The 25,448-nt window shown below is 32.6% G+C and overlaps 1 protein-coding gene across 5 annotated transcripts in view; it reads left to right on the top strand.

Moving 5' to 3' along the window:
* scalloped (TEA domain transcription factor 1 homolog scalloped) overlaps positions 1–25,448 on the top strand; it is a 249,560-nt gene that overhangs the window by 75,962 nt on the left and 148,150 nt on the right. The gene's annotated exons all lie outside the window — the stretch shown is intronic.

Below are 25,448 nucleotides of genomic sequence, written 5' to 3'. Positions count from 1 at the left end.
AGGAAAACGACTGTAGTTTTTCCATCGGGAGCTGATTAAGCGGAAAATCCCTCGACGGACAAATTAACACCAGAGCGGTGTAAAGTTCAGCATCAGCATCGACGAATTATATTTAAAACTGTCGTCGTTCTAAAATTGTCTTTTGGCCTTTAGCGCGGGTCTGCGCCTCGATCTCGCCGCACCTTTCGCAGCCATTAGAATAAATAACCGAGAGAACAGTAAAGAGAATTACCGCTTGGCGAATGTCAATTGTACTTCAAAGTATGACTCACGCAAGTTACTGGTTACCGCTGCCGACCGATTTTCAGTAGGTTTTTTTTTGGAGAGGGTTTCGTTTGCTCGCAAATAGTATTTCCGACCGACCGACTTCGAAAAAGGAGGAGGTCCTATGTTCGGCTGTATATATACACTACTGTACAATACTACGGTATATATATATATATATATATATATATATATATATATATATATATATATATATATATATATATTATAATAAATAAAAAAAGATGAGGATATAGCATAATTCACTAATTTTTAATTAAGATTTCTGGTACCGTTAAGTAATATTTAAATAACACAACATAAGAAGCATAATAGCAGAATAATAAATAATATTAAAGTGTAATAGTCAAGAAACACTAATAATTCAATGCATAATTATTTATAACATTGTTTGCTTGCAATTTTGCCATATACATAACTACTTCTTGGTCTTGTATTGCTTAGTTCCCACCCGTCTAAACGCACATGTATTAATTGACTTTTTTCTTCATAATGTACAAACATGGATGCGTTACTTTTCGGCTAACCCTCGTACGACTTGTTTCAATGCATATTAATGCAATATCCAAAATAGTTGAGCGATCTCTCCATTTCTGTGAAGATATATTTTTAAAATATTCTGTTTATTAAAGAAACATAGTAAAGGTGTTTAGTGGTGTTAGTTAAAAATATAGGACAGTGATTGTTGACGCTGTAGATTACGATGATATACTATTTTTGTTCCCACTGGAACATTATTATTTTAAAATTTCAGTGACCACTCGGATATTTAATATTTATTGTTTTATTGAATCATCATTGAAACTAGAAGGTTCCACTTAACGTTCTAACTAGAAGATTATTTATTAAAATTTATTTATTTAAATCTCAATTTTAATTGTAACATTACCTTTGAAACCTTCAAAAAAACATAAGGAATTTCTAACGTGTATAAAAAGAACCCAAAAGTATATATTTTAATAAAAGAAATAGACTAGAAAACAATATAAATTCGATAGATTATTTTAAAAAATGGGTAACCCACTGATTCTACACAGTTATATAAAAGTAGTGATGTTACTTCAACAGTTGATGATGTTATTACTTGTAGACATATTCAATACGTGTTGGATATTTTTGTTATAAATATAACTTAGTTTAGATTATATAAATAATAGTTTCTCCTACTGATTTTCTGATGCCTTCTGTTAAAGGTATTTGCTTGTTATAAATTGATTTAAGAATACCAATTAATTACCATAACCAAGAATTAGAATAACACTAATACATAAACATACAATTTTATATTAATGCTGGCTGACCCGGCAGACTTCGTACAGCCTCAATCGATAAATAAAAGACCTAATAATCCGTAATTAATAAAAAAATGCTCGGTATTAATGAATTTTCGATTAATTACACATAATGTTTCATACTTAACAATCAGAATTTTCCTGAAATACTGGCTATTTATAAGATTTCAATTAGATATTTACAGACACCACAGTTATGATACAATTTGTTAATCAATTTAAAGCTTTCCGATAAACTATATTTTTTGTTTTATTTTGTGGTGCGTAAATAAACAAAGATGACGGTTTTCCGACGCGCGAACACGCGACTTACAATTTTCCATGCGCGAAACAGGGAACTCCAAGTTGATTCCGCACACTTCCAACGACTGGCCTTTTAGATTTATTTATGGCCATCGCAAAGGACAGACGTACTAGAAATTGTAAACGTTTAAAATCGAATGGTAAATCCGTTGGAATCATCGGTATACGCGGGATCAAGACATCCTCTCCTTTGTATTTTCCCTTTATGATTGTTGCCTCAATGACGTTATTCATCATCTTTTTCACAGCTAGTCTTGTTCCATTGCACAGTCGACGTTGATTCATATTACGCAGCATGATGACAAGTGATACTACTTTTAACTGCAAATTTTGAGGTGGTAATCTAGGCAATTCCAGTGAATTTAAAAACTCCCTGGGATAGTTGACTACGTCGTCCTGATTCATAATGGTGTCGACTGATTTGAAGGAAACCAACTGCCCGGAAGAACATTCTGAATGGTCGTATTGAGAGCCTCGACAATGTCGATTCTTCGACTTTTTTCCTCCTGACCATTTTCTAAATGAACTACTGTAGGGTGTCTTTCATGGATCGCAAATGAAAAGATACGCCAAATTGCTTCGTTACACTTACATAGCGACCCATCTGGTACTGTGTCATTTGCGTTGGTTACAGCGAAGATGGCCATATCGCTACCTTTGTTAACATACATATATACTTTTTCGACTTCACAGAGTTACAATATTCCACATTGATGTGAGTCTCAAAAGCTTTGGATAATATTGGCGAGTATGGCACAATCCAACGATTGTCTACATCAATATTTTGTCATCTTACCTTCACAAATACCGATCGCCCATTGTCCGCAACTGATACAATGGGTATAGATTATTTCCCGTTATGGTTCCAGCAATCAGGTCTCTTGGGTATCGCTTGGAACACTTGCCGTCAACCGTACAGGGTGAATTGTAGTTGAAAGCTCCGCAAGGTCCATGTATCATGTGTTTGGTAACTACTGCATGCAATTTTGAATCAACTGTGGGAAGGTGGGCATAAAATTGTCCTGTATAATATGTGTAGCGCCAAATGATGTCATCTGGAAACAGCTGTTATATTTCCGAATGTTGGCTAAGAAGTGCTTAGAATCATTTCCAATCCCCGAAACTAAGGAGCGTAAATGATCTGGTGGTGGGATCAATTGTGGCAATTTTGCTTTTTCTCCAGCACAACATAATCTGGTAGATTAACCACTGAGCTTTAACGCCTTGCAATATTTATAAATTATTGTCATTTCCCCAATTGTTACCGATTTGTCGGCACAATAATCTATTGTCGCATCATAGGAGAATGTAGCCCGTTCCAGGATCACTGTGTCTGCCGAATCGCCCAATTTCATTATGTTGTGCTCGCTGTTGTTGCGTTTGATGTGCACGAACTCGTTTCATTCTAAGCCTATTTACTTCATTGTCATTCTCTCAACTCAACTTTCTTGATCTGTTTCACTCTGGTCATCAGTGCTGTTAGCACGAGAGGTAGCTCTTCGCACATTTGATTGACCGCGACGACCTAAGTCAGGTCGTCTTCTCATCGGCATCGTAAATTGTAATTAATCAAAGTGAGAAAAGTTCTCGCGCACTTAGCTGTAAAATGTCACTATCACAAAAAATCAACAACAAAAAAGAGCACATAATATGAAATGTCACCATCACAAAGGATCACCGAAGTTAAGAAAGTTCTCGCGCCCGTAGGTTGTCGGGTTCTATCCTCGATATCAAAGAAAAAACAAAATTGTTGTTTTTAGTTAATTTCGAGCATTTTCATATTTATTCACCTTTCAAACCTTCCCTGGACTTCCACAAATAATTCAAGACCAAAATTATCCAAATCGGTCTAGCCGTTATCGAGTTTTAGCGAGACTAACGAACAACGATTCATTTTTATATATGTAGGTAAAGATCTAATGTCTCTAGAATGTGGAACATACTTTATAATACGATATAATCATTATATGTTATGTTACAATAGTATATAATACCTTAGAGCATTATTATGATATAAATTGTAAGGGATATTTCAAACATACAAAGTTCTAAAATGAAACTTTTTTTTATAGTGTTAAACATGTCGAGTTTCCTACCACAAGATAATTTATGGGACTTTTACTGCATTACCTTATTCAATATTTTAAGCATACATAATTTTTATACAGGCGTATAGCGACTATGCTAGCGATAAAATGTATGCCTACAAAACTTATTTTTAACGTACAGAAAATGTGTAAAAGAGAAGAAATTCTGCTAAAATGCGCCTCTGACTAAATCTGAACTGTTAACAGTCGATCAACACTAGTTTTGAAATATTTCACAAAATAAAAAAGGATTCAAAATTTTGTTGGTCAGGTGGAATTAGCGGGATGAATATATTTTAGGAGTTCTTCAGTCCGATGGAGAATCCATAGTATAACATCGGTCTTGTTTTATTTTTACTCTACATGGTATATTTATCCGAACATTAAAAGAAAAAAACCGCTGTCGCACAATTAATTATCGAATGATAATTGTAACTAGAAAAAGTATATATTTGTGTTTCTATTTCGACATGATGACTACGTACAACCGCTTAATTGCACTGAGTTAATTAATCTCCAATTAGTTTGTTTAGGTCCATGTTTAGGGCAATATGTGTAATACGGTTTCTAGTTAATCAGTGATGTTAAACATGCACCTGTTGTAATGTATATTTCCAGATATATTGCTAATGAATAGAATACGTGATGGATTCCGATTATTGTTTAAATCGTTAGTTAATACACAAGATAACTGCGGTTCAGAATTAATGCCTATGTTATAATCTATTTTGTTTTATTTATTTTGATATGAGTGTTATGATAATTAAGTATTTGCGTAGTATGATTATATAAATTTTTATGAAGGTAAAATGAAATAGTTATAAATGAGAACCACTGATGAAGTAATAGGAGTTAGTCAAGCTGTAGAAACTTTGACTTGATTTGGTTTTCATTTTGATTGCACTTGTCGGAGAAGGAAAATGTAACTAAGATCGTATGATTCTACTGTTGGACATTACTTTAATCTGACGATACGATACGATTATATTCAAATTGAAGTTGTTCATTATATATACTTTTGGACATGTTTATGGACTTAATACTAATCTTCATAGCCGTGTAGTACTATCAATCACCTTGTTTAGAATCTGATTGTCTAAAGATATCGATTAGATTCCATTATGTCCCGGTATCATAGAGGGAAAAATGTTTTCACATATTTTTTATCTAAAATAATCAGATATTTGTGTATAATGTTATTGCTGAATTGATGTGATGAAAAAGCGGAAGTGGTTCAATATAAAACCATTCAGTTTGCCTTTTAAGCACTAACCATATCAAATGAGAAGTCGTAGAAAAATGGTAGGGAACTGTTTCTATGGTATAGTAGTTAAAACCCTAAGGTCACACGTAGAGGTCGCGAGTGCGATTCCCATCAGAGTAGCCACTTTTTTGTTCTAGTTTGGTTGGAACATTTGTCAAATCACCTAGACTAGGTAGCGGGCCCCTGTGCCTGAAATATTCCTTATTTTCAATCATAATTTCTTTATTCCTATTTTTCCTCATACGGGCTGTAATTTTACTTAAGCTATCAATTGCAATACCTAATAAAATAACTGCGTAGATTATTGAGTAAATATCTAACACCAAAAAGAGAAAAAATAAAATATTTTTATAAAAAAAATTGAACCTACTTCAATATATAAATAAGGAATTTACTAAAATGTAAAATATAATCAAACTTAGACTTTTAACACAAAAAAAAACGTTTCAACGTAACTGTTGTAATAATTAAATAAAAATCAGTTTTAACTCCGGGTCGAGCCCTCAAAGAATACAAAAATAATAATATAAATTTATGTCATAAACACAAAATTAAAAAGGAACAAAACAAAGCTAATTTAATATAACTGGGCATGGTACCGGCTACACGGTAAGTCGATTTTTCTTGTAAAAATATTTTATTCACTTATGGAGTATTCTTTCATTTAACGAGTTAATCTCGTTTTTTTTACTGCTACGCATTTTCTCAGGCCAGCGTACAGTATTTTGCAGACAACCTTACCATTGTATTTGAAGCTAACTTTTCGCGTCTTTCATTTAGAGTAGTGATAATTGAGGCGCTGTCAAGCGCCGATTGCGTTTCGGTAACATTACAACAAACTTGTGTTCCGGCTTTGTTGTTTATTTAGATTTAGATAAAAGAGTATAATGCAGACCTTTACACCTAACTATAAATTAATAGTTATATATTCGATATAAAAGCAATAACTAAAACCGCCAATTCTAAATTATCGATAAATGGCGGTGTATTAACCTTTGTGGTTATAAAAGACCAAAAAAGTGGGTCAGCCTTTTTTCAAAATAAGGGACATTTTGTTAATTATTGTTATACATTATGGCTGTAATTCCGATACCAATATGTTAAAGATTTATTGCAACATTCCTTCATTCATGCCAACTAAAAATTCCAGCGTATTTCCAAACTTCTGCACCTTAGTGTATCTTTAATCGTTCGAGGAAAACAATAAAACGGTTTCACGTAACTCTAAACTAAACCTTAATCCTCCTTTCTGACCGCCGTTATTTCCAATTAATATCCCCAAGGAAACCGTCAAAATTCCCGGTGCGGTACGCAAAACGTGAAACGGTGGCGTCGCCTCTGGGGCTGTAATTCAATCTAATCGGATCGGTTCCCTCGCGATTTTAATCTAAGGTGAAGCGAGGGTGAAAAAACGCCCGATCCTGGAACGGTCTACCGTCGTAATTACGGAGAAAACGTTTGTTGTGATTTGCGTGCTTTGCGGGACAACGCCAGTTAAAGGACATCGTATACGTGACCGACACGACACGGTACGACATGAATCGATAGTATAGGGAAAAATGACCGACAAATATAGTAATAGACATTAAATGTCATGAGTGCATTGATACGTCGATATGTTCTGCGTTAATGTAACGGTAGAGACACGAAATACGTTCGGCATAGTCTAAAGAGAAGGGAATATATATTTATAGTAGAATTTTCAGAAGGAATTACAAAGGATGCAGTAGAAGTTACTTACTATTAGACATCATTACCTTTTGTTATATGTGATTTTTGTATTATGTATAGTAGCTCTAACATGCTTGCTGAATTACTAGTTAATATCAGATGTTTACATATATTCTGATCATTTTTTCATTTTGAAAATGGAGTTGCTATGTCTGGTGAGTACGATGGGTGCAATATAACTACCCATTAGAGCTGCAACTGATTTTGTATTTGTTATACATATACTAGGCAATATTTTATTATCATGAATATTGGTGTTGATGTGGATGGTTCTCCAGGAGTCACCAATGACTCTTTGCTTGAGATTACTATAGGCGATCCAAATCATAAATAAATACAGCAAAACATGATTAATTACTTGCTGAACTATCTGAGAGTTCTTTGAGAGTTTGAACTGGTTTTTCTTCCAATAAAACTTGCAATTCATTGTTTCCGATCTTGTTTGGTTCTCCTTCTTTTTTCTTTGTCATTAAGATCCAAATCACCATTTTTAAATCATTGAAACCAATACTAACAATTGGGATATCAGTAGTAGTATTACCATAAATGTTTGATGGGGTTAGACAGCAGATTTCTTCAAAAACAAATCGAACAACAAAAGTAATTAATGTCAAACATTCAGTTTTGAACCTTCCTTAATTCGCATTTCTATTAACTTAATTAAATAATTATACCAAATGGAAAACTTTTAAAATTTTATCTTGAGATATGTACAGAATTTAACAGTTAGATTAGCTTGTTTAACAGTTGTTACATACTTCGTATTTTCACCCGTTCAATTTTAGCATAATCAAAATACTGCAAACTTTTGATAAATGGATAATTTTTATTTAATTAAGATATCAGTGTAGAATAAACTCCTGAAGTCGTAGTTACCGGAAACTTATAGATTAATATTCACAATGAGCGATTATAGCAAGTAAAGCTGAAGGAAACTACAATTTCGGGACAGTTGGTAGTCCCCTAATCATCTGAGAATATTTGATGATATAGAATTGTATTCGACCGAGATCAAGAGAGATTGGTATGATAGCAATCGATGGGTTTTAACAGAAATTGTTAGTACTGATAGTTTGTATTGATAAGACACCATAAATTAAGTGCACAACATGAAAAGGCTTGATTACCCCTTACAAAAATTCGTGAAGACTGTATTTAGCAGATATTTTTCTTATCATTTGCTTTAATCGATATCGCATGATGGATGAGCAACTCTTCTATTCTTAGGTGGTTCCAGCAAATAGGTCGAGAAGATAAAATTATTCGATTGTCCGTTATAAATACTATCATAAAGATGAAATATGTATTTATAAAAGAACAATACTTAACCATATATAACAACAAGGACATACTGAGGCTATGCTTTAATAAATCACATAATAAACCTTCGAGGACAAAAGAAGGAAGGAAGACGTCATTTATTAAATAAATATTCGATTTCATGCAACAACGTCACTTTTTCAAGAGTGATACATTATTTCCCACACTTTTTCCATTTTGCCATCATGCCCGTTTTGTATTTTAATCTGCTTTCATTAGTTCAGTTGACTTGTTTCATACAATATATGTTTATGGATCATATAGGTGTATCCATAGGCCATGCACTATCCCATACCGACGGAATAAATCCCTTTGATTCTGCTTTAACATCTCCTAACAGTGCAAATCATCGTTTTGTGTCCAGTATAAGCAAACGCTATGTCCACTTCGAAAACAACAAATGCTATTATCAAAACACTGGCTTCAGCATTATTTTTCCCATACGCGAAAAGGAGCAATAGTTATTATTATGAAGTTTTCACAGATATAGTTTGAAGAAAGAAATGAGTCCCAAACATCTATTTGTCAGATCGAAAGGTTATGAAATTTTTATAATAAATATTAGTAAAGAAAATTTGAAAATTGTAAATTGATTCATTTAAACTACGTACAGAACCTTGCAAATGAAAATAATATGTCATAATGTTGCTATTATAAATTCTATTTATACCAATTAATTAGTAGTGATTTAAATCGTTATAACGCAGTAGTTATATGCTCTAGTCATCAAGTTCAAGCGGGTACTATAAATGTAATTTCTTTAAATACCTTGCATTCAGCAATGTTTCAGTTATGTCATACTCATATCAACGCTATTTATCAATAAAAATACTCAACGATAATTTCGAAATGTTGTAACAATTAAAATAACTGAAATCGGCCAAATGTAGGTTATTGTAAAATAACGATCTTGATATTTTAAATTTATCAAAAGTATCAATGTTAATTCGTTTTTAATTAGAGTCTCACTATATTATGACATTATCTGATTATCTCTTGATTTAAAACGAGTAATTGTAATAAAACCCTATTATTAAAGTTAAATTACGAAAGGCTTAGAAATCATTTATATTTTCCGTAGTAATACCGGAAATCTTCCGAAAGAGATGAGTCTTGTTAGTCATCAAATACCGTTCTTTAAAAGGCGCAGTACGTACAGTAGCTTGAACTTCAACAAGCAACAGAATGCTTAAGTGAGTGGCGATATAATATTTAATATTAATATATAGGGTATCGATCATTCATTAATTTCATTAAACAAATGATGTTTTAAAGGCTCTAATTCCTAATTTTACTGTAACGTATTTTGTTGTTGCAATGTTGATACATGTATTTAGTGTAGAGGTGTATTAAATTGTTCAATTGTCTTCAGATAGAATAGGTTATCTTAGGAATTATTTTAGAATTACATATTATATACGATTTACACAATTCCTCTTATGCAACAACTATAACTTAATTCCTTGAAGTTCAAACACATAATAAATACATATTTGATATTTGTATTTCAACTGCTTTTTAAACATGTAATTTGCAATTATATTTTTGCAAACCTGACGTTGAGGTATTTTGTAGTTAGTGTTTCAAATACTTCAAGATACATTTCAACATAAATACATTTAGAGATGTTACTAATGGATGCGTTCTGCTGATATACACTGAATATTATGCACTGAAAATTATGCTCGACAGCTTTTATAAGCAAAAAGGCGACCGCTAAATATGCAAATCTTTAAAGTTGTTAGCACTGTATCTGTATTGTATGTCTAATTCTTAAGGATCTCAAGTAATTTTTATTCTAAAACCGTTATTTTCATTAAGCTTCTATGTATTAATTAAGTTTATTAGTACGAATGCCATAATGGATTCATTCCACGTGTAACAGGTCAATTGAAAAGTCCCCGGCCTGACACAAGGATTGCGCTACTAGAATTAAATCCATATGTTTTTTTAGTTAGCTCTAACTCTCAAAAGATGCATGTATAAATTTGACAGCTGTTGTCTCATTAGTTTGTTAATTATAACATTTTGAGTGCTGCAACTTTTGTTATTGTGAAAAAAATGGATAAAAAGGAATTTCGCGTGTTGATACAATATTGCTTTTTGAAGGGAAAAAATACAATTGAAGCAAAAACTTGGCTTGATGTCGATTTTCCGGACACTGCCCCAAGAAAATCAACCATCAAGGATTGGTATGTTAAGTTTAGACTTGGTGAAATGAGCACCGAAGACGGTGAATGCAGTAAGGGCCCAAAAGAGTTTTTTACCGACGAAAACATTAAAAAATCCACAAAATTATTTTGAATGACCGTAAATTGAAATTGAATGAAATAGCAGACACTCTAAAGATATCAACTGAACGTGTACATCATATCATTCACGAATATTTGGGTATACGAAAGAATATATATATATATATATATATATATATATATATATACATATATATATATATATATATATATATATATATATATATATATATATATATATATATATATATATAGAGGATTAACACAATTGTTAAAAATAGAGAAAGTATTCCTAACCATCAATTTGGGTGTCGTCATAAACGCGAAATGGTAGAACAAATACACGATAAACCAAATAGATGGGGACAATATATTCACGAGTTTCTCCAGGGCAGTGTACTGGGTTCAGTATTTAATCTTCTGTACCCTATTGATCCACTATTGTGGCCACATATGTAGACGACACGGAAACCCTAGCATCTAATAGACCCAATGATAGCACCAAGCATACCCCGAACACGCCTTCATAAAAGTGAAGTGGGCCTGAAAACTTGGGTTAATAAGATAATGAAACAAAATGCAACAAACCCATGTAACTCTTGTGAATATTAATAATTACCAACTCCCTCAACAGGGGGATGCTAAATAATTTCGACTGCACATAGACCGACGTCTAACTTAAAAGAAGCACATACTCGCTAAACGAAAATAACTTGGATTTAAACTAAACCGAATGTATTTGCCTGTCGGACGAAAATCGTAGTTATCTTTAGATGGAAAAAGATTGTCCTAATCGATACTTGGATCCATATAGACAAACCAGCTGTGGGATATTTCTAGCAAACCTACTACAATCAAAATTGAACGGTTCCAAAATGAAGTGTGGCGTGCTGTAGGTGATTCTCCACACTACCTTACAAATCAAGCGATACAGCATGATATTCCTCTAGAATTCATGACGAGTATAAGTCTTAATATTAAATAATTCAAAAACGTGTTAGTGCATCCCAATGGACTTGCTAAATAATCAGCTAAATGTGAGTGATAACAGTGAATTATGTGGATTAAAGTGTTTACTACGATGTGATGTAATTAATGGACATAATATTTAGAATACGATATTATGCATACGGGATCACTTACTGAAATGACCCTTTACAAACTACTTATATAATAATTACCATAACTCGGAACCACTAAGACTAGTAAAACATTATATTTCGAAGTATTGTTTCGAAACTTCGGAATAACCTATTATTTTGCAAGGAAATGAATATCAAAAAAAATGCTTCTTAAATAGTTATAATCTAAATTCTTAGCTGAACAGGATTCAGATAAAGAAACTCAAAAATGGTTTAGGTTGGTAATAGTAACAAATCATTTACTACTTTCGCCTTGTAAGTTTATAAAATGAGTTGTAAAATAGATTAACTTCTTAAGAAACATTAACATTTTCACCGACATGATCAAATAAACCAAAAGTAGCAGTAAACGTAATGGAAAAAATTTGAATTTTTAATTCTAAAAATAGTAAATAAAATTAATTTAAAACACAACTAACTATTTCTCTTGTGAATGGTATATCACACTGGTATATAATTATTATATGAAATTTATTTATTATTTAAACCAACCAATAACTTTAAACACTAAGCTAATATAATGTTGAGTTATAAACTGTTTTAAGATGTTTCAATATATCGATCGTAATCATCAGGTTTAATATAGAAGACACTTAAGAAGAAGAAGAAGATTAAGAGGTTATATTCTTTATACGAATACAAATGTACTTTAAAGTAGACCAGGCTATTTCACAATGGCATATTCTAATGGCGATGGTTTATTCATGCCATCCGAATTCGAAATATATTTTCTTTATTAATGTGGTTCCGGTATTTCTTGACTATTAGACGATAAGAAGCTAGATTATTAATTATAAGCAAAGTCGGCCAGTGTTTGAATTACATGTAATTAAAATACGTAATTTAAAAGCAAATACATATATGGTATTGTTCTTGTTTTGTTTCAATTTTAGGTGATCTTAAAATTGGTCATCAGATTCGCATTCCTGTATTCATGGATATAGCTAGGCAAAATATATGCTTTTGTTTAATTAAAGCGTAAATTACAAAATACTACCTCGCCCGTATTTAAAGTGTAAAATAAAAAATACGCATTTGTATTTTTTATATATGAAGAAGACAGAAGACACTGAAGAAGAAGATTAAGAGGTTATATTCGTGATACACTGATTATAGCGACCCCCCCACTTTTCGATACCATTTTTGTAGTATGATTTGTCCTTCAAAATAGGCCTCAGTTTCGGCAATCACCTCTTCATTCGACGAAAACTTCTTCCCAGCGAGCATTCGTTTGAGATCTGAGAACAGGAAATAATCGCTGGGGGCCAGATCTGGAGAATACGGTGGATGAGGAAGCAATTCGAAGCCCAATTCATGGATTTTTCCCATCGTTTTCACTGACTTGCGACAAGGTGCTTAGTGAAGCAGCACCTTCTTTTTCTTCAAATGCGGCCGTTTTTCGGCCACTCGGATGACTGTCCATTGTACTTCGGAGTGAAATGATGGGGGCCATGTTTCATCCATTGTCACATATCGACACAAAGACTCCGAATCATCAACTCGTCGTTGTTTTTAGTCAAAAGTGAGATGGCGCGGCACCCACTTTACACAGAGCTTTCGTATACCCAAATATTCGTGAATGATATGATGTACACGTTCAGTTGATATCTTTAGAGTGTCTGCTATTTCATTCAATTTCAATTTACGGTCATTCAAAATAATTTTGTGGATTTTTTAATGTTTTCGTCGGTAAAAAACTCTTTTGGGCATTTACTGCGTTCACCGTCTTCGGTGCTCATTTCACCAAGTCTAAACTTAACATACCAATCCTTGATGGTTGATTTTCCTGGGGCAGTGTCCGGAAAATCGACATCAAGCCAAGTTTTTGCTTCAATTGTATTTTTTCCCTTCAAAAAGCAATATTATATCAACACGCGAAATTCCTTTTTATCCATTTTTTTCACAATTTTTTTTTTTTTTTTTTTTATAATTATATACATTGTTACTAGTCGTTGCCGACTAACCTACAATTTGTCCTTATAATAGCTTAAATCTAGGTATATATCTAATAGGACTCATCAGTCCTACATAGTATCTAACATAATAATAATTGTTTTAACACTTTGAGTTTTTTCTAATGCACCTCACTGCACTACACTAAAACACACTACACAAGTTCAAATGGTTTGGTCCTTTTGAGTCTGCGTCCGGTTTTGGTGTTGTCCAAGAGTTGTAATACTTCGAAATTAACATGAGAGTGAAGTCTCTCCTCATGTCTCTTTGCAATTCTTTTAATTTCTTGGTTGACAGTCGGTATCTGAAGATCTCGATGTAAATAAATGGTCCGGTAATATCTGGGTGCACCTACGATGCTTCTTAGGACTTTGTTCTGGAAAACTTGTATTAGATTTATGTTGCTTTTTGCGGTACATCCCCATAATTGTATTCCGTATGTCCATATAGGTTTTAATATTTGTTTATATAGAAGTAATTTATTATATATAGTTAATTGAGATTTTCTTCCAATTAGCCAATACATTTTTCTATATTTTAACTCAAGTTCTTTTCTTTTCTTTTTGACATGTTCCTTCCACCGTAGTTTTGCATCAAGTGTCATTCCGAGATACTTAGCATTATTGCTGTATGGTATGACAGTGTGGTTTATGGTCAATGGTGTAAGCGCGGCCTGTTTATAGGTGAATTGAACATGCACAGATTTGTTTTGGTTAATTTGTATTTTCCAGATTTGGGTCCATTTATTTATAGCGTCAGTAGCCTGTTGTAGGTTTCGGGTTGCTTCTTCGCTATTGTTTCCGACAGCAAGAATAGCAGTATCATCAGCAAATGTAGCCATTGTAATGTTTTCGATTTGTGGTATATCACATGTATAAAGTAGGTACAGAATTGGCCCCAGTACACTTCCTTGTGGTACACCTGCTTTAGCTTCTTTTATTGTAGAGTAAGCTTCCTCTTGTTTCACTCTAAACATTCTGGCTGTGATGTAAGATTTTAATAGTTCGGTGTGTTGCTTCGGTAATATTTTCTGTAGCTTATGGACGAGGCCTTTGTGCCATACCTTGTCGAAAGCTTGTGCTACATCTAAGAATACAGCTGAGCATACTTTATTATCTTCATAGGCTTTTTCAATAACATCTGTTATTCTATGCACTTGATCAATCGTTGAATGTTTGGTAATAAACCCAAACTGGTGTGTTGGTATTAGGTTTTTTCTCTCTATAATTGGTTTTAATCTTTTCAAGAGGAGCTTTTCAAATACCTTAGCTATCATCGGTAACAGTGAGATAGGTCGATAAGCTTTTATATCATTTGGTGATTTTCCAGGTTTTGGAACCATTATTATTTCAGCCATTTTCCAAACGTCTGGGACATATTTCAGTCGAAATGCTGCATTGATTAAGTTAGTGAGCTTTATAATACCCTTTCTTGGCAGATTGTGCAGCAATTGCCCTGTTATTAAATCATAGCCTGGTGATTTATTTGGCTTGATGTTAGTTTTAATAACGTTGGTGACTTCTTTCGGAGTTGTTAATTGAATTGTCGAATTTTCGCCGTCTATGTCCGGTAAAGTATGTTCAATTTCACTTTCGTTTGGTTTGAAAGTTTTCTCTAAATGGTCAGCGAATGCTTCTGCTTTCTCCAGGTTGCTGCGTGCCCAACTTCCATGCATGTTTCTTATCGGAGGACTATGTAGACAGGATCGTTTTAGGTATTTAGTGGCTTTCCAGAGCGAATAGTCTGTGTTCTTGTCGTCTGTTAAATTTCGTAGATAGTTATTTATGGAATTGTTTTTAATTTCCAAAATTTCCCTCTTCAACCTTTGTGTTATGTTGTTTAAGATATTCTTATTTTCAGGTGTTCTATTTTGCTGCCATTTTTTCCGTAGTTTTCGTTTTTCAGCTACCATTTCCTTGATTTCTTTCGGGTAGTTTATTCCTTTGGTTGAAGTTTTAATTTCTGGAGTGTTATTCCAAGCAGCCTGTTGGATGTCTGCAACGAATTTTTCGGTTTCATAATTTAATTGGTCTTCTGTCTTAAGGGGAACATTTAGTTGAATTCGATTGTTTATTTCTTCAACAAATCCTTCCCAGTCTGTCCTCTTGTTGGTTAATGTTGGATTTTGTTGTTTTCTTATAATGTTTTCACTCAGCGTCAAAATCACAGGTGTGTGATCTGAACTTAAGTCAAAATTTTCTTCAACTTCCATGTAGTTAGTGGTTATGTTTCTAGCTATAAAGAAGTCTAACAGGTCTGGAGTTTTCTCTGGATCGGTAGGCCAATAAGTAGGTTTTCCTGTCGACATGTAACTGCACCCTAGCTCAGCAGCTGCTTTATGTAATTCATTACCTTTAGTTGTCGTCATTCTAGATCCCCATCTTGTATTTTTAGCATTGAAATCACCACCTATTATAAATTTTTCTCCTAGGTTGTTTAGAACATTCAAGTAATTTTCTTTTTTTTGGTTGTATCTTGGAGGGCTATATATGGAAGCTAATGTAACCCTGTATTTGCTAGATATAACAGTTACTGCCGTTACCTGATTTTCTGCTAAACTGAGTCCGGGTTCTTGATGATGGCATATATTATTTTTTATTATTATTGCACTTCCTCCTCTTGCTGTGTTAGCTGGATGAATGGTGTGGTAAAAGTAATATCCTCTAAATTTAATAAAGGATTCCTTTGTCAAATGGGTTTCAGATATTAAGCAAATATCTATTTTTTGCAATTCTAGGAATACTTGTAGGTCAGCGTGATGTTTCTGAATCCCATTAGCATTCCAAATTGCGATGCGGATGTCTTTACTTGCCATTTTTAGTTCTTGAGGCCACCGCCCTATTGTTTTCGAGTTTAAGTAATCTTTCAGAAAACGATTCAATAATCTTTTCCTGGTTGTCCAGCTTTGCTATAAGTTTCAATAGCAGTTCGTTGGTTGTAACGTCTTCTTTTTTTGTTTCTTTTTGAGCGGTTTGGTTTATGCTTTGAGCATAGGTCATTTCATCGTTGACTTCGTTGTACATTTTTGGTTGTTTATTTTGAGTCACTGTTTTTTGCTCTTTAGCCTGACTGATTTTATTTCTTCTCTCTTGGAATGTTTTCGCAACTACGCATCCTCTGTAGCTTGCTGGATGCGCTTCATTGCAATTCGCACATTTCGCTTTTGTTCCTTTGGGTTTTTTGCATTCTCCCGTGATGTGTTTTCCTGAGCATTTTACACACCTTGGTTCCCTTTTACAGAATTTTTGTGTGTGTCCATGTAATTGGCATCTCTTGCACTGTGGCACAAGATTTGCCTTTCTAAGAGGTTCTATTTTTACTTCGACTCCTAGAATTTGTTTAATTTCATAAATTGCTTTTATGTCCGTGTTATGTTGGAATGATAACATAAACAGTGGTAAAGGCTTCTTCTGGACAACTATTTCTCCATTGTTATTTTTATTTCGTTCTTTTTTCAGGATATTTGTGACGTCAGTACATTTAAGTCCATTTTTTATTAACTCTTCCACTATTTTAGTAGTTTTAGCTGTCGGTGGAAGCCCTCTTGCCATTACTTTAATGTCTCTGGTTTGCTTATCTTCATACGAGTGCCATTGTAATTTTAGGAATTCCAAGCACTCAGCAATTTTCGTAAAAGTTTTACGACATTCGGCGTTTAATTTGATTTGTCCATTGTTTAATGTTGTTGCTCTAAATAGTATATTATTTGTTTTCATTGTTTCATATAGCAAGTCAAAGTCTGTGACATTACTTACTATAATTGGAGGTGGTCTCGGCACTTTTATTTCTTTATTCAATTCTTGTGCTTTAATGGTTTTTGGTTGTTGTGGTGAAGCTTCAGGTGTATAGTTTGCTTTTCGTTTCTTATTTCTTTTAACTGTTATCCAGCCTACTTCTTTTTGCAATTCTTCCTCGTCTGTTTCATAGTTTACAGGCAATTTGTTTTCAGTGCACTGGTTCACTACGGGAATGCTAGTTGGATTGTATGTGTTTTGGTTTTTTATTAGGAGTTGTAGTGCATCTAATTGTTTTTGCATATTTGTTAGTGCAATTTCCAGATTCCGTCGGGCTGTTTTTTCGTTAATATACGCATTATAGAGAGCTTGCTCATTTTGCGTTCTCTTGTGGTTTTCTTGACAAAAGATTTGATTCTGTTGTGCCAGATAAGCTTCACCTGACGTTGAGGATTGTGTTTCCATCTCATTTAGTCTCTGGTTCTCTCTATTAATCATTTTTATTTAATGAATAGTTTAATTCACGTTTTTACAAAAATTTCAGTACCGGTATTTGTTTCAGAACCGTTATAACGCCGCATTTGTGGTACAGATGATGCACCTCCGACCCTTAACAGCCCCCAAAATTTTACCTTTGTTACTTTATTGCAGTGACCATCGTTTTAAACACATTTTCACTAAACATTTAACGCGCAGTTTTAACACTGTTATTGTCGTCACGGTTTTTACTTATTTTTTAAAATCGCATTTGTGGCACAGGTAGTACACTTTCAAATTTATTACACTGACCGTCGCTCCAAACACGTCTTTACTCTACGAAGGTCGAACGACAACTATTTTTTTTTCACAATAACAAAAGTTGCAGCACTCAAAATGTTATAATTAACAAACTAATGAGACAACAGCTGTCAAATTTATACATGCATCTTTTGAGAGTTAGAGCTAACTTAAAAAACATATGGATTTAATTCTAGTAGCGCAATTTATATGTCAGGCCGTGGACTTTTCAATTGACCTGTTACACGTGGAATGAATCCATTATGAGAATCGTACTAATAAACTTAATTAATACATAGAAGCTTAATGAAAATAACGGTTTTAGAATAAAAATTACTTGAGATCCTTAAGAATTAGACTTACAATACAGATACAGTGCTAACAACTTTAAAGATTTGCATATTTAGCGGTCGCCTTTTTGCTTATAAAAGCTGTCGAGCATAATTTTCAGTGCATAATTATCAGCAGAACGCATCCATTAGTAACATCTCTAAATGTATTTATGTTGAAATGTATCTTGAAGTATTTGAAATACTAACTACAAAATACCTCAACATCAGGTTTGCAAAAATATAATTGCAAATTACATGTTTAAAAAGCAGTTGAAATACAAATATCAAATATGTATTTATTATGTGTTTGAACTTCAAGGAATTAAGTTATAGTTGTTGCATAAGAGGAATTGTGTAAATCGTATATAATATGTAATTCTAAAATAATTCCTAAGATAACCTATTCTATCTGAAGACAATTGAACAATTTAATACACCTCTACACTAAATACATATATCAATATTGCAACAACAAAATACGTTACAGTAAAATTAGGAATTAGAGCCTGTAAAACATCATTTGTTTAATGAAATGAATGAATGATCGATACCCTATATATTAATATTAAATATTATATCGCCAGTCACTTAAGCATTTTGTTGCTTGTTGAAGTTCAAGCTACTGTACGTACTGCGCCTTTTAAAGAACGGTATTTGATGACTAACAAGACTCATCTCTTTCGGAAGATTTCCGGTATTACTACGGAAAATATAAATGATTTCTAAGCTTTTCGTAATTTAACTTTAATAATAGGGTTTTATTACAATTACTCGTTTTGAATCAAGAGATAATCAGATAATGTCATAATATAGTGAGACTCTAATTAAAAACGAATTAACATTGATAAATTTAAAATATCAAGATCGTTATTTTACAATAAACTACATTTGGCCGATTTCAGTTATTTTAATTGTTACAACATTTCGAAATTATCGTCAGTATTTTTATTGATAAATAGCGTTATATATATATATAGAGAGAGAGAGAGAGAGAGAGAGATCACATAATCAATTTTTTATTTCATACCGAACTATTTAACAGGAAAAAAACAATTACCGAAACAAGATTGCTATAATTAACATAGAAAAAATCGAATACCCATAATTATAGGTTTGGAACAAATGTGATTAATAATTCAAATATTATGTGAAACATATACCTGAGCATTAGTCTTTACCTTTCAAAAATTCGAGCGACCTTATGCAAGGAAAAAAATCTATTGTATACAAGCGTTACTATAAACGCACCATTTACTTCGCTATCGCAATACGCTTGAAATACAACTGCAAGACGGGAAGTTATGCAATTCATATAAACTTGCCTGTATAATTTGACGCTAACGGTAATTATGAATTATCACTAATGATTTTTAGATTAATTATCAGTTATCACTACGATTATAAGATTTAAAAAGGACATATGTTAATAAGTAACTAACGTATAAATATAGTTTTGTTTCTTCATGCCTACCTAGCTATTAACTTATTGAGTCTGTTCTAAAAGTAATTATGAACATTATGGTTTTGTTTTTTCTTGCCTCGTTGTTTGTGTTAATTGCTATTTGTTATTTTATGTACATATATTTTCAGAAAATATATTATTAAGAAAAAGTTTCAAAGTAAATTTTCTAAATCAGAAAATATTATTAATCCAAGTGTAGTTTAGTAGTTTAACCAAGAACGTGTCAAACCAATTTGCTAGATATAAACTGAAATTTACATAGAGAGATGCTATACATTTATATAGATAGCTTCATGCTATAAAGATATAAATAAGATTAAAATGTATGTACCAGCATTAGGGTTACTAAATTGTTCACCTTAATAAAGAAAATATTTAGATTCAGAACTCCTTTAATATTTTAATATACTAATGAAATTGGGTAATGTAATATTGAGCAATTGTGTTTTTCAAAAACCTTCAAATATGGGTTTCGTGTCCAGTTTGTAGTGTCATCATTTTAAAACACAAAATAAAACTATAGACATAAAATTAATATTTATGAGTTTTATTTTCACCGTTAACAAGAATAATGACTCAGAATCTTAATTTAAAATTCGAAATCAAATTGGAGGTTAAAATGATGCTTTTTTGTATGCCTACATTTGATCTACATGAACAGTCTTTGCAGTCTTCTTCTGTGTTGTGTCAATGAATATTGTGATATACTTTTGTTATTACGATGCTGTTTTATTATAGCTTAAGCTTGCCTTTTTACCAGCTAGGGTTTCGAACCGTGGTCTTCGGCATTAAGCCTATCGAGTTGCCAACCTAGAGACTATACCAGAAGGCATCCGGTTTTACCCAGCCTGTTTATTAGTGTGACTAGAATAGTTCTTCCTTATTGACTTTAGTAACAGCATGAGGACCTTCTTACCATTTTAACTACGGGAGTTATCAAGCCTATACTATATTTTTACCAACTTTTTAACCAGTAGTTTAGTTTTTACATTGTTTTTTTTAGTGAAATAGTTTATACATTTTATAGTTTCATCGAATTATGTTCTGTCATGTTTCTCATTATTTCATTTGATCCACTTAACTGTATCCTGGGAACTGGCTTATTGTAAAGTAATATTTTTTATTGTTTCATATCTATATTATGTATTAATACAATTTTTTCGACAGTTTTGTCTTCATTGATATTCAAGTCAGCAAAGGGAATTCTAGTGTTAGGGAACTATCGTTGGTTATACGTCTTGTTAATCTGATTAATACGTGAAATATCTCTATTTAAATTTTGACCAATATTCAAAACACATAAAAAGAAGCAATTCAAACAAGTTAAATACACTATAAAATATAGTTTTAACGTTAGTCCTAGTTTATTTACCTACAAATACTTCTAAGCATGTAGAAGAGGCATCCTAGAATTTTAAAAAGTTTTAAGAAATTTACGGCAAAGGGAACAGTTATATTAGCTATTTGTAATCATATTTCATTTTTACGGTCTTGACAATCATTATAGATGTATTTGTTATATACCTATCATAAGTTATAGTTTAAGCAAGTGATTATATGAAGAGGCATGTATATTTATCTATAAAATAATTTATTCTAATGCAGTACAAATCTTCAGAGGATAGAACTATCCACACTTCATTGTAATTAGGTCATTTGTATAGAGTATTGTGTATCTGCATAGGTAATTAATCTGCTTGTGCTGACTTTCTAACTGAAGCTCAAATTTGTTAGTAGTTGTGGAGTGATTGATGAGATACAACAGAAATTTTCAACATGATAATTCATGGTTGGTCTTGCTAAATCTACCTCTAAAAAGGAAACAAAAATATCTTTAACACTTTTTAAAGATATAGTTTTATATACAGTTATTATTTTATATATATATATATATATATATATATATATATATATATATATATATGTATATCTACGAAATTGATTTCAGTTATTTTATTACCTTTAAAAATCGAGAAAAGCGCGCTATATTGTTATGTCAAAAGAAATAATATTGAGCAGGTTTGTGAAGAAAATGTTTTTTATACAGACATGATACTCTCTACAAGTTGCAACCTTTGCATAAGTTTATTAATTTTTTAAAAATTAATAACATCTTACATTAGATATGCTTACTAGAATCTTAATTTACCAATTAATTTATTACTACTGTTCTGATGTACACGCATTAATATACAATTTCCCAAATTAAAATAAAACTAATCTCCTTAAGCTAAAGTTAAGAATACACTTATACACTAAACAAGTTCGAGTGGTTTGGTTCCCTTTAATCTTATGATTCTCTACGTGATATTCAATAGCTATATTGCTTCTACGCTGCTGTAATTTAGCAACCTTATTTCATGTTTTAATGCGAAATCTATCACTTCGTATATCCATTTGATTTCGAGGTCATCGTGCAGCTCTTCGTTGGTTACGTAACGATTAGCATTGGTAATTAATCGTAGAACTTTGTTTTGGTTTGGATTACTAGTTGATTTGATCACTTAGTGCACACCCATATTTGCATCCCATGAGTTCAAGTTAGCTTTATGATTGACTGATCAACCAACCTCTTTTATTTTAGGTCAAGTTGGGAGTATCTTCCGACTAACCAATGCAGTTGCTTAACTTTGAGTCTAATCTGCAGATTAACCTACCATAGAGATATATTCTGAGATATTTGGTTGATTCTGCTTAAGGAATCGGGCACCACTCAAGTGATATAATCAGGTTTTTGTCATTTCGCCGCAACGCAAAATTAATGGACAAATTTAGAACTATTAAGCTGTATTTTAGAGTCACTAGTCCATTTGTGTATCTTGTTGATATTATACTTGTACTTTTTCTACAGCCTCAGGGAGAGATACATCTTTTGCTACGATTACTGTGTCGTCGGAAAATGTTCCAAGTACTGTTTCTTTTGTTGTTGGGATATCAGGGGTATAGAGCAGATATAGGAGTAGTCCCTAGGCGCTACCTTGTGGAACTCCCGCCGAAATAGGTCTAAGTGTTGATGTACCTTCATGAGCCCCTGCTTGTGCGACATCCAGGAATATTGCAGGGCAGTATTTATTTTCTTCGAATGTCTTTTCAATAACCGTTGTTACCCTGTGCACTTGGTCGATTGTCGAATGGTGATTTGAAAATTTGGTATTTCTATAAATATTTTAATACGGTCTTCTGCTAATTTCAAGGGGTTAATTTACCTCATATTCTGATTTAGCTCTTTATGTCGGGGTAGGTCCTTTTGCAGCAGCCGAATTTGTTGAATAATATTTCGGGTTTGCACTTCAAGATCGTCTATATTTTTGATTCTTACCTTTAAACTGATTTTTTCATGCTTTAAAAATCTAATCTTGTCCCAGTTAGTAAATTTGTTTTTGTAATAATACTGGAGTGTGATCAGATCATAGTTCGCATAGGTTCTCGATTTGTATTTGTTTTGATGAAATGCGTTGGGAAATTTATTAATGAAATTAAGCAATGTTTGTCTGTGAAAATGTTGATGATTCTACCCGAACAATGAAATATTGTCGCTGATAATGGGGAAGATTTTGCTTAACTAAATTCATTTTAACACTGTTTTATAACGTGATGAACAATTTTGTATATGTTATGTGTTTGTATTAAGCATTATTATTTATTAATGTTATTATCTTCCAACTTAGAATATAGAAAAATAACAATACATACAAAACGTATGTATTACGAGCTCCGGCATAATTGATGAAGAATTATTTATCGATCCGGAAATAAACAAAGCTGAAAACAATAGATAGATAATTCTCTATGGACATACCGCGAGTCCAATGGGGACAATCGAGATAATGCTATAATTTACAGCGTCGACGGTACGAAAAAAACACGAGGAACCAATGATGGTTGCCCCGTGGTCATTGTAAATCGCGCGCGTGCCTTCTAGAGAAGAAAGCAAAACCGAATAAGTCGACGGTCCGTTGCAATTAAGGCACGCTAATTGAACGGGGACCGAACCGACGGACGAATCCAGCCGCGGCACACGCTTTTGGTCGTGGCGGCAGCGGCAGCGACCGCTCAGAATTCGGCCAAGATGCAATTTCCTAGAAAACGTAGCGTTTTCGATTTCGTTTCGTTCGTCGGCCATAATTCCGAATAATTAAGCGAAATAGGTCACACGGTTTGCAGAACTCGCTGCCTGCCTGCTTGTTACTTGCTTGGCGTTGTCTGTAGATTAGAATGGCTCGTTTCTATTTTTTTGCGTTCGCGAGAATTGCGTAAGAATCGTTACGAATGTAAAAGGTATTTTTCGAGTGCTAAGCGATGCTCCAGTTAAATCAAAATAATAACGGAATTAAAATTGTATTTTGGTACTAACGTTGGGTACTAACCTTTCTACAAACTCTTCGACTGATTCAATATTGATTACCAACTATGGGTTATCTGGTTTATCTGGACTGGAGCTACAGTTTAACCTGGGCTCCGAACCAAGGTCTTCGGCATTAAACCTACCGATTGGCGAGTGAACTTAGAGATCATCACTGAAGAAAGAAAATCATCCTATTCCGGATCATCAATTTGGTTTCAGGAAACAACAATCCACGTTTGATAAAATTCGCAGTCACCAATATCATAGAAAAATCACTAAGAAAATATAAAGTCTGTTTTGCAATATTTTTAGATGTTCTTCAGGGTTTCGATAAAGTTTGGCATAAGGGTTTAAAGCATAATATTAACACACCTCTCCCTGACAATATTCAAAAATTTTAGGGTCTTATATAACTGACCAATACTTTAAAGTCAAACAAGATGCCTATTCTAATTTAGTTAAGTGAAGTTATTAGTAAAACTTAATGCATATTAGAGACAGTGTTAAGCCCAAAGTGTATATCGTAGAATTACTACTTTATAATTTTAAAACCGTACTAAATTAGGATAAAAGCAGATAGCTTATTAGTGTTAGTTTGCTAGATAGCTATAATAAATAATTTAAAATATATGTAAAACAGTTTTTTTTTGTTTGTGATCTTTTTTTAAAAAAGACAATAACTACAAATTATAATTTTGAAAATTCCTGATATTTTGCTGATAACAAAGCCAAGATTTAATCTAGTCATTTTACTATTTTCATTGAGTAATACATATTGATGCGTTTTCTCGCACTCGTCTTGCTTGTGAATTAATCCAAGTTAAAATGAAATGTAATAATAAATTAATTTATAATTAAGTGTATCTAATAAATATGTTATAAAAAAACTATTTAATTGATAATAATTTTATCAACTGGACCGTAAACATAAGAATAGCTCTTGAAAATTCGACAAAATCTGTGTGGACTGTTAAAATCTAGGAGACATTATTATGTATGTATGTAAAAAATATAAATAAACTATATAGGAAGAAATTAGAAGTGAACATTGAACTATATAAGATTATAGAAAACGAAATCAATTCTGATATACAGAATATACATGGCAAAAGTACAAAAAAAGAATAGCAATAAACGTGTATTAAGAAATTGACTAAATAATATATTTT

The sequence above is a fragment of the Rhynchophorus ferrugineus genome, unplaced genomic scaffold (assembly GCF_030347505.1).
Source record: "Rhynchophorus ferrugineus isolate W39M unplaced genomic scaffold, kcgeb_rfMv2 rfM1, whole genome shotgun sequence".
Lineage (NCBI taxonomy): Eukaryota > Metazoa > Arthropoda > Insecta > Coleoptera > Curculionidae > Rhynchophorus > Rhynchophorus ferrugineus.
This window is presented reverse-complemented; position numbering and strand designations above follow the sequence as displayed.